Below are 11,167 nucleotides of genomic sequence, written 5' to 3' on the forward strand. Positions count from 1 at the left end.
TCTGCGACCCCACGGACTATACAGTCCATGAAATTCTCTAGGTGAGAATACTATAGTGGGTAGCCGTTCCCTTCTCCAGGGGATCTTCCCAACCCAGGGATCGAACCCAGGTCTCCCGCATTGCAGGCAGATTCTTTATCGGCTGAGCCACCAGGGAAGCCCATTTTAACATATATATTTAACATACATAGTTCATATTTAACGTTTCCTTAATTTTCCCAATCATGTCCTTTAGAACTACTTTATTTTTGATCTAGGAATCAGACAAGGACTTCACATTGCCTTTTGTTATCATTTCTATTTACTTTTCAATAAAATGGATGAGTTCTTTTTTTTGTCTTTTATGACATTAGCATTTTTTGATGAGTTTGAGGCTGGTTGTTTTACAGAATGATCCTTAATCTGATTTGATTTTGTCTATTATTTTCTCATTCTTGGATTCAGATTAAACATTTTTGGTAATGTTGTGTTCTTCAGATTATAATACATTTATAGACATATGTCAGTTTGTCCCATTAGTGGTGATCAATTTAGTAAGGTAGTATTGACCAGATTTATTCATTGTAAAGCTATCTTTTTAACTTTATAATCATATTTGGGTGATAAATTGAGACTGCAAAGTCTGTCTTCCTACAAATTTTTACTCGATGGATTTAGCATAAAAAATGCTCAGTTTTGTTTCTATATAAAAATAAATAATCATAAAACTTAAGTGTTTACAAGCCTATAAACACTTGTATACATCTATACACATTTAGATTTTTTTGTCTTAAATGGAATTATGTGTACTTAAACCTTTTTAATAAATGATGAGCATTTAAAATAATGATATTTTTCTTATACTTGACATTTATATTATTAGTTTTTCTATCTCTTGATTGATCTTAATACATATTTCTTAAATAGTGCTTTTAGTGGCTCTCATAATTGTTCATTTAGGTTTAGCACACAAAAGAAAAGTTACTGTGTTGTATTATAAGTTTCATAATTTGAGCAGCTCTTAAGTTCATAAAATGTTTTGGACAATTGATCATGAGAGTTCAGTACAAGTTTCTTTTTACTTCTTTTCCTAATGTTAAAAGCAGCTTTGCATTATCAGGAAAGCTTTGTGCTGTAAATAATGGGAAAGACCATGAATTCAGAAGTGAAAGTTCAAAACTTAAGGATTATCTCTACCTGCATAAACACACACACACACACACCCCCAGTCCTCTGGATTTAGACAACCTATTACACTGTCCAATATGTGGTTCCCTTACACTTTTGAGAGTTGTTAAGGTCAAATGATCTATGTACATGAAACGTATGAAGAAGGGATATTCCAAACAATAAAGTGTCCTCCATATGTAAATTATTTGGGTAATCTATCTAACAAAGATTCAGTTAGCTGAGTTCTATATGAGATACTTGTTTAACCATCATCACTTCTATAATTGTTTTAATAAATTCTCTACTTCCCTGGTATTGCTTCTCAGAGTAGCATCAGAATGCATTGTGGTTATTATAATGGGTACACACTCAGCTGCTAATATTTGATAGCCATTACTTAATGACTATCAGGAAAAAGGACATTTAAGTTATGTATTCTGAGAGGTTTAAGAACTATGTATATGTCCAGAACATGCCTAAGAAGAAATGAAAACGTCTAGAGATTACTAACTTCCATTTCCAAGTCTGAATAATAGTTTTAAAGATGATTTAAAGTGGTTTCTAACTGTATATTCACTCAGAAGAGAAGCTGTAGGTGTTGGAGAATTTATTAGTGAAACTTTTAATGGGAGAGGGTGGATGAAGGATAAGAATATTTACTGGTTCAGTGTCCCCTGCACCAAAGAATCCCCACCTGATCACATGACACATTGGGCTCTGGGGGGAGTCTGTGCCAGAAATGGCTTTGCCTTATGATGAGACAGAGGTGGAGAAAAGGTTGCACAATTTGTATTAACACTGTTAACCTGTGAGGGATGTGATGCACATGCTTACGTTTCTACCATTTAATTAGAACTCTTTGAAAGCAACAATTGTGTTTCTTTATATATATATTTTGATTCATGTACATGGACATACACATCTGTATTCACATACCCCATTCTCAGACTCCACACAGACACACATACACACAGTTAATATTATGCCACCATCATCACCAGTATTAAATTAGCCATTATGGATATACTTTGTAATTAGGTAACAAGTTACTTTTTCAAATTTCACCAATCCCTTCACTCACACCTTAGTGTCTCGTCACCAACCCTAAACAAACTCTGCAATAAGTAAGTCAAGATCTTTCTGCAGAAATCAGAAGGTGTTTATCTGTAATTCTTACAGTGATGGGAATTTTAAGGGAGAGGGTGAGTGGCTCTCAAATGGGGCTGGAGGATGGGGCAGGTTTTATCAGAATCTCTGTAGCTAGCATCTGCACACACAAGATATATATATATATATATATATATATATGAAATCTACATTATTTAGGACATATTCCCTATGGTTATTTCATGTAGTATTATATAGAGTAGAATCTTCTTAGCAGGTGGGGACATATACCTCTAAGATGTACTTATTTGGCTTGGACATGTTGAAAGCTGGTTGTGGGACATCAGAATTTTATATATATTAAAGGGCTCTCTGGTTTTAAAAGACTGAGCAAACCTTAACTAATCAATGTGAAGTGGGTGAGTCCCTCTGTTTTGAAAACTCATTACTTTATCAGGGTATCAGCGTGACTAGGCCCTGAGAGGTAGGCTCATAAATGAAACTTGAGGGTAAGCCATAGCAGCAACGAATTCATAGAAACTCAGTCTTGTAATTTCCTCATGATCAAGTGGTCTGAAACCCAGGGATCTGGCATTGTGGTTAAGCTGCTTTGGAAACTAAATTGTGATCAGAAATAACCTGTTGATTTTCTCTGGGGGAGCATTGCCAAAGGTACCAAAGTTACTCCATGACCCAGTGCTCTGCATATTGTAAGTAGGCTTATGTGGCAAAAAAAAAAAAAAAAGGTTTGTGTGGTCTGGTGAGCATGGATTTAGACCAGAGTTGGATGAATCAAATATTCAATGGCATAAGATTAAGGCAATCTGATACATCCATTTCAAGTGGATTTTCACATACATGGATCCATTTCATAAAGATGATATCATGAGTGGTACAAAAAATATTCATGGTCCGTTGACTATAGTACCGCACATTCATCTCCACACCTGGGCCAGTCTTACACGTGGGATTGAAAGACCAAGTCTAAAGACACAAATTCCTCACCATTGTGAGCACTTAAGTACAGTCAACACTTACATTTGCATTCTTCTTTTTGTCTGTTTCTTTGGCTATCTAATCCTTCTTCCGAGTGAAACAGTTCTCTTTTCACCACAGTAAAAGACAGAGTCTACCTCTTGGGTCTTCTTGACCTGAAAGTGAGCAACTTCCCATGTCTATGCTGTGTTGGCCTAAGTGGTTAATTATCAAAGGTCAAATGTACAACTTCCAATTCCTATTTTTTAGAACCTCAAGAAACACATAGGTGGCTCAGTGGCAAAGAATCTGCCCGCCAGTGAAGGAAATGTGGGTTCAGTTCCTGTGTTGGGAAGATCCCTTGGAATAGGAAATGGCAGTCCGCTCTAGTACTCTTGCCTGAGAAATCCCATGGACAGAGGAGTCTGGTGGGCTATAGTACATGGGTCACAAAGAGTTGGACACAACTAAGCCATGGCACATTCCTGCAAGCAACACCTAAGCACTGCTAACAGCTAGGTGTAACATTCAGTGATTCCAAGGCCAGATATTTCTCTAGGCATTGAGAAGAGGGGAATAGTGATTCTGGTGCCCAAAGCATTGAACTTTCACGTAGAGAGGCTCAAGCCTAGGGAATCCAGGATAACTTAAGTTCTAGAAACCATTCACCTGAGGGTTCTCCTTTATAACTACCCCCCCAAAAATTTTTTTTTGAGTTGCAAAGTTGCTTCACACTGCGTCTTCTTGGAGGCAGGTGGTGAGAAGTGAGGCAATTTGCCTTGAAAGTCTCTACAATCCATTTAGAAACAGCAGCACAAAAATCCTATGATCATCTCCCCCCTGCTAGCCTGAAATGTCAGCCCTGTGGGAAGCTGATAGGTGTTCCTGCTATCAGTGAAAGCACCACCTCTACATCCGTATCTTTCAGAGCACTTTATTCACCATACATCCTACGTAAACTGTTGGATTTGACAAGGAGGGGTTGTCGAAGGCAGACTACTGGGAAGGGGCTATGTTGGCTTGAATTTGGCACCAATCTCTCACACTTGACAGCTCAAGTACAAGATTGTGGATGAGCTATAGGACCTATGAGCCTCCTCAGTCAGCAAGCGCAGGCCCTAAGTCACATTTAATTCAGAAAGCCCTGACAGCCCTGCATAAAATGGAAGCAGTAAAATGGAGAGGTAGGAGCCGCGTGCAAGAGGAGCCATTTAAGTTATTTCCTCCTTACTGGAGTTCCGGAAAATAAGAACCAGGATGATATAGACTAGGGTACATCATGAAGAGATCTGCGTTAGCAATTTAAAGAAAATTGTCTAAATGTTAAGCCTGGATGACATGATTTTTTATAGCTAAAAGGGGAGTTAGTGGAGTCAGAGCTGTCTAAAATCCTTCATCTTTTACCCTAAATTGTACATATCTGTGGAAAAAGAAATGGCAACCCACTTCAGTATTCTTGCCTGGAGAATTCCATGGACAGAGGAGCCTGGCGAGCTGCAGTTCATGGGGTCACAAAGTGTCCGACACGGCTGAGCGACTTTCACTTGCTATACATTATATATCTATTTGCTGCTTTTGTTTAGTCACTCAGTTGTGTCTGACTCTTTTGCAACCCCATGGATTGTAGCCTGCCAGGCTCCTTTGTCCACGGAGTTTTCCAAGCAAGAATACTGCAGTGGGTTGCCATTTCCTCCTCCAGGGGATCTTCCCAACCCAGGGATCAAACTGGTGTCTCTTATGTCTCCTGTATTGGCAGGCGGATTCTTTGCCCCTGAGACATCAGGGAAGCCCATCTATATCTGCATTGCTATATAAACAAAACCATCTAAAATAAAGAGAAAGTAAAGAATTGAAGCAGTTTTATATAGTGAATAGAACATTAGATTTGGAAGCACTTATATGTGAATCGACTCTGACACTTTCTGGCTGCCTGGGATAATGACCAAGGTATTTAACTTCTTTAAATCCCATCTTTAATTCTAAAATGGCAAAATTAAGCCTTTACCTATGGTATTAATAATCTCTGGCCATAATAATTCTGCATAACAAATCATCCATGACTCTGGGGCTTTGCAGATGATTCTGCAGGGTTCGACTGACGTTGGCCGAGTTTGCTCATGCGTCTTCTGTGAGCCACAAGTTGGCTAAGTGATTTTCCTGGCCATGTGTCTGACTCTCTGATGTGCCTGACAATTGGCTGGAGCTTGGCTGATTCTAAATGATCTCAACTAGAGTTACTCAACTCTACTCCATACGTCTCATCTTCTAGGGTGGAGGTCAGCAAACTATGGCTCATTGGCCAAATTCTGTCCATGGGTTGTTTCTGTAAATAACAAACATTATCATACATATTTCCATAAATTTGTTCATTGGAATGCAATTGTGCTCATTCATTTCCATATTTTTTGTGGCTACTTTCAGGCCACAAAGACAGCTTTGAGTAGTTGAAGAGTCACAATAGAGGCCATGTGGCCAACAAAACGAAAAAGATTTACTATCTGGTCTTTTACAGAAAAAGTGTGCTGACTCTTGCTCTCGTAGGCTAGCCTAGATGTGTTATCATGGCCATGGCAAACAGTAAGAAATAAAATGAAAATGCATAAACACCTTTTCAAAATTCTGCAAATATCAGATTGGCTGATATGCTATTGGCCAAAGAAAGTCATATGCATGACTGCAGAATTAAAGTGCTGGGACACAGACTCAGTCTATTAGAAGAATAGCAACATCATGTGGCCAAGGGACCTGGATGCCTGAAGAGATGAGGAATTTAGTCTATTTATGCAATCAATCTACCATACCTGCCCACTTTAGGGTACTATTATGAGGGGTTCAAGTCAGACATATGTAAACTCTACAAAAGTATGTGATTAAAACAGCATTCATTCTAGTGCACCCTAATTTTATCATATTAGTGGTTATAACCTGTTATATACTTGGTGTGATAGAAATAGTTATAGCTAACTATTTGGTATGTGAACTTGGCCTTCTTGCTCTCATTCGCAATGTGCTCCTTGAGGGGACAGATGGGACAAGGAACAAATATTTGGATAGCCTTTTCGCCTCTGTAATCAAGTTGGTTCCCAAACGGTGCCCAGTCTGTTCTCTTGAAATTATCATCTGCACCCTGCTCCCAACCAAGTGTTTCATCAAAATTAATCAAGTTCTGATTATTGGTGCATTGAGTGTAGCACAGACAACATTACTGGCACAGATTTCTGTGTTAGTATTTGCTGGAATCATTGTATTTTATCTTTCTATGGATTGAATTAATCATGAAAATAAAGGCTGTACTAAATCCTTGTCTGAGCTATGTCTATAACTTGAGAGCTGATGAAATGTAATTTACTTTTTTTTTATAACTCATCTTTCATGACAATATAGTGTTGAGAACCAAGAACTGGTTCTAATCATAGCTTCCCATTGGCTTGCATGAGACACAGGCAAATCACCTACTCTTTCTCCATGTTTTCACATTTAAAATCAAGGGATTAAGTTAGAAAAATATTTAAAACAGTCTCTGATTCTAGAAATTCTGTTTGTTCTCAAGGCAAGTGTTGGTATCCTCCTTTTCCAGTGATAAAATATGAATAGAAAGTTGTGGGAATAATTATGGTAGGAAGCTTGTAGCCTCTAATAATGGGGTCAAAGCTAGATTTGTGTGTTAAGTAGCATTTTGTGGTTAGTGTCTTAGGATAATAATCTTTAAATTAATTTTCTCTGAATCATGATTGTGATGCTACCAAATTCAAAGGGTTGTGTGTTAATTTCAGAAAAAAGAAATGCACTGAGTTACCCCTACTTTGGGGCTTCCCTGCTGGTTCAGATGGTAAAGAATCTGACTGCAATGTGGGAGACCTGGGTTCAATCTCTGGGTCGGGAAGATCCCCTGGAGAAGGAAATGGCAACCCACTCCAGTATTTTTGCCTGGAGAATCCCATGGACAGAAGATCCTGGTGGGCTACAGTCTTTGGGCTCGCAGAGAGTTGGACATGCTGAACAACTAACACACATACACACACATCCTTACTTTAAGATTTCCTTCTATTAAATTTTCTTCAGACATTGAACGTGCTGTCACTTAAGTAGATCAGTCACTAATAGTAGTGACTGTGGAACAAACAAATAGGATTCAAGAAGAAATGAAGTAGAGTTTCTTGATCTTTTTTCACCCTGGGCTCCCTGAATCTTGACTCTAAGAGTTAGTTTCTACTTAGTTCAAATATTTATATGCAAAATAGATATTTTATGTATATTGCTTAATTTATCATGAAAGAAGTATATACTGAGAGCCTCCTATGTGCCAGGTTCTGTTCTAGGCATTTGCTATACATCAGTGAATAGACACACATTTTGCCTTCTAGTGGGAATTCTTTAATTTGGGAATTGTAAAGAAAGCAAAAAGATTTGTGGAACTGATTGAACCCATACTATCATAAGAATTTTCTATGCCAGTGGTAGTTCACTAGGGCCTGTGGGTCCAATCTGGTCTTCTACTTGTTTTTTTGGCTTACAAGCTAAAAAAATTTTTTCTTCCTAATGAACATTTGCAATAAATCTGATGATAGGGAACATTAACCTTGAATTCCACTTTGGCAAAATGTTATCCTCTGAATAAAATTTCCTTCTCACTAGTAAATCTGAATTACAAAAACGAAGTTGTTCTCTATCATTATTTTTTTTTAATTTCATTTTTATTTTTTGAATAAAAGATGTGGAAATTTATTTTTTTATTTGTTATATAAGTTCCTAAGTTCCTACATAGCATGATTGATTTTGTCTTTTAGCTCAGAAAGTCTAGTATTTACTATCTGGCCTTTTTACAGAAAAAGTTTGTCAATGCCTAATCTATACAATTGAATACAAAGAATATGAATGGATACAGGAATTTTTCTAGTTCTTTTTCACTAAATAACTTAATTTAATCAAAACAACTTTAAAAAGCTTTATTTCAGCATCATTTTATATTTAGATTATTATCTATCTTTGTTCTAAATTATTATGTCCTCTATGGTATGGTATATGCTGGAATATTTGGTAATCTTATAAGCAATTGTTTTCTTATTTGTTAAAGGATTGAGATATTGTTAATTGACCTCTGTGAAAACAAAGCTTTTCATTTTGTGTATGGTTTCTTTGCCGTACAAAGCTTTTAAATTTCAGTCTCACTTGTTTATTTTTCCTTTAATCTTCATTACTCTAGGAGGTGGATCCAAAAAGATACTGCTGTGATTTATGTCAAAGAGTGTTCTGCCTATGCTTCCTTCTAAGAGTTTTATAGTATCTGGTCTTACATTTAGGTCTTTAATCTATTTTTCAAAAAAAAGCAAAAACAAAAAGACAACCCACAGAACAGGAGAAAATATGTATAAATGAAGTGACTGACAAGGAATTAATCTCCAAAATATAAGAATATCTCAAACAGCTCAATACTAAAAACAGTCCAATCAAAAAGCGGGCAGATCTAAATAGACATTTCTTCAAAGAAGACATTTGTTGTTGTTATTCAGTCACTAAGTTGTGTGTGACTCTTTGCAACCCCATGGACTACAGCACACCAGTCTTCCCTGTCCTTCAGTATCTCCTGAAGTTTGCTCAAACTCATGTCCATTGAATCAGTGATGCTATTCAAACATCTCATCCTCTGTCGTCCCCTTCTCCTCCAGCCCTCAATCTTTCCCAGCATCAGGGTCTTTTCCAGTGAGTCAGCTCAAGTGACTGAAGTATTGGAGCTCAGCTTCAGAATCAATCCTTCCAATGAATAGGGAATGGCAAACCACTCCTGTATTCTTGCCTCAAGAATCCCATGAACAGTGTGAAAAGAAGACATCCAGATGACAAAAAAGCACTTGAAAAGATATGCAACATTGCTAATTATTAGAGACATGCAAATCAAAACTACAATGAGGTATCATCTCACACCAGTCGGAATGGCCATCACCAAAAAGTCTACAAACGATCAATGCTGGAGAAGGTATGGGGAAACGGAAACCTCCCACATCACTGGTGGAAATGAAAAGTGGTACAGTCACTGTGGAGAACAGTTTTTTAAAAAATCAAAAATATATGATCCAGCAATCTCACTCCTGGGCATATATCTGAAGAAAACCACAACTTGAAAAGATACATGTACTCCAGTATTCATTGCAACACTATTTACAGTAGCCAAGATATAGAAGCAACCTAAATGTCCATCAACAGAGAAATGAATAAGGAAGATGTGATACATGCATATAATGGAATATGACTCAGTAACTGGACATGGAACAACAGACTGGTTCCAAATAGGAAAAGGAATACTTCAAGGCTGTATATTGTCACCCTGCTTATTTAACTTATATGCAGAGTACATCATGAGAAACACTGGGCTGGAGGAAGCACAAGCTGGAATCAAGATTGCCAGGAGAAATATCAATAACCTCAGATATGCAGAAGACACCCCCTTTATAGCAGAAAGTGAAGAACTAAAGAGCCTCCTGATGAAAGTGAGAGGAGAGTGAAAAAGTTGGTTTAAAGCTCAGCATTCAGGAAACTAAGATCATGGCATCTGGTCCCATCACTTCATGGCAAATAGATGGGGAAACAGTGGAAACAGTGGTTGACTTTATTTTTCTGGGCTCCAAAATCACTGCAGATGGTGACTGCAGCCATGAAATTAAAAGATGCTTACTCCTTGGAAGAAAAGTTATGACCAACTCAGACAGCATATTAAAAAGCAGAGACATTACCAACAAGGGTCCATCTAGTCAAGGCTATGGTTTTTCCAGTGGTCATGTATGGATGTGAGAGTTGGATTGTAAAGAAGGCTGAGCACCTAAGAATTGATGCTTTTGAACTGTGGTGTTGGAGAAGACTCTTGAGAGTCCCTTGGACTGCAAGGAGATCCAACCAGTCCATCCTAAAGGAGATCGGTCCTGGGTGTTCATTGGAAGGACTGATGTTGAAGCTGAAACTCCAATCCTTTGGCCACCTGATGCGAAGAGCTGACTCATTGGAAAAGACCCTGATGCTGGGCAAGATTGAGGGCAGGAGGAGAAGTGGACGATAGAGGATGAGATGGTTGGATGGCATCACTGACTCGATGGACATGGATTTGGGTGGACTCTGGGAGTTGGTGATGGACAGGGAGGCCTGGTGTGCTGCGGTTCATGGGGTCGCAAAGAGTTGGACACAACTGAGCGACTGAACTGAATTGAACTGAACTCAGTAACAAAAAAGAATGAAATAATGCCATTTGTAGCAACATGGATGGACCTAGAGATTATCATACTAAGTGAAGTAAATCAGAGAGAAAAACAGATATCATATGATATCACTTACATGTGGTATCTAAAAAAATGATACAAATGAACTTATTTATAAAACAGAAACAGATTCATCGACTTTGAAAACAACCTTGTGGTTGCCAAAGGGGAAAGGTAGGGGAAGGGATAAATTAGGAGTTTTGAATTAACGTACATTCACTGCTATACATAAAGTAGATAATCAACAGGAACCTACTGCATAGCATTGGGGAACTCTCCTCAGTACTCTGTAATAACCTGTATGTCAAAAGAATCTGAAAAAGAATGGGTATATGTATATGTAGAACTGAATCACTTTGCTCTACACCTGAAACTAACACAACATTGTAAATAAACCATTCTCTAATATAAAATAAAAATTAAATACAAAAAACAGAACAACAACCAAAGAACAGCTTATTACCAGTATGTTTTGAGTCTGTATGTGTTCTCCTTGGTAGTGGCATTTACTCTCTGAGATAAGAGCTCTTTTTAAAAAAATTCTATTGAAGTGTAGTTGATTTACAAGGTTGTGTTTAATTTCTTCTGTACAACAAAGTGACTCAGTTATGTTGTGCTGAGTCCCTCAGTTCTGTCCAAATATTTGCAACCTCATGGACTGTAACCTGCCAGGATCCTCTGTCCATAGAATT

This window comes from Cervus canadensis, chromosome 21 (genome assembly GCF_019320065.1).
Source record: "Cervus canadensis isolate Bull #8, Minnesota chromosome 21, ASM1932006v1, whole genome shotgun sequence".
NCBI lineage: Eukaryota > Metazoa > Chordata > Mammalia > Artiodactyla > Cervidae > Cervus > Cervus canadensis.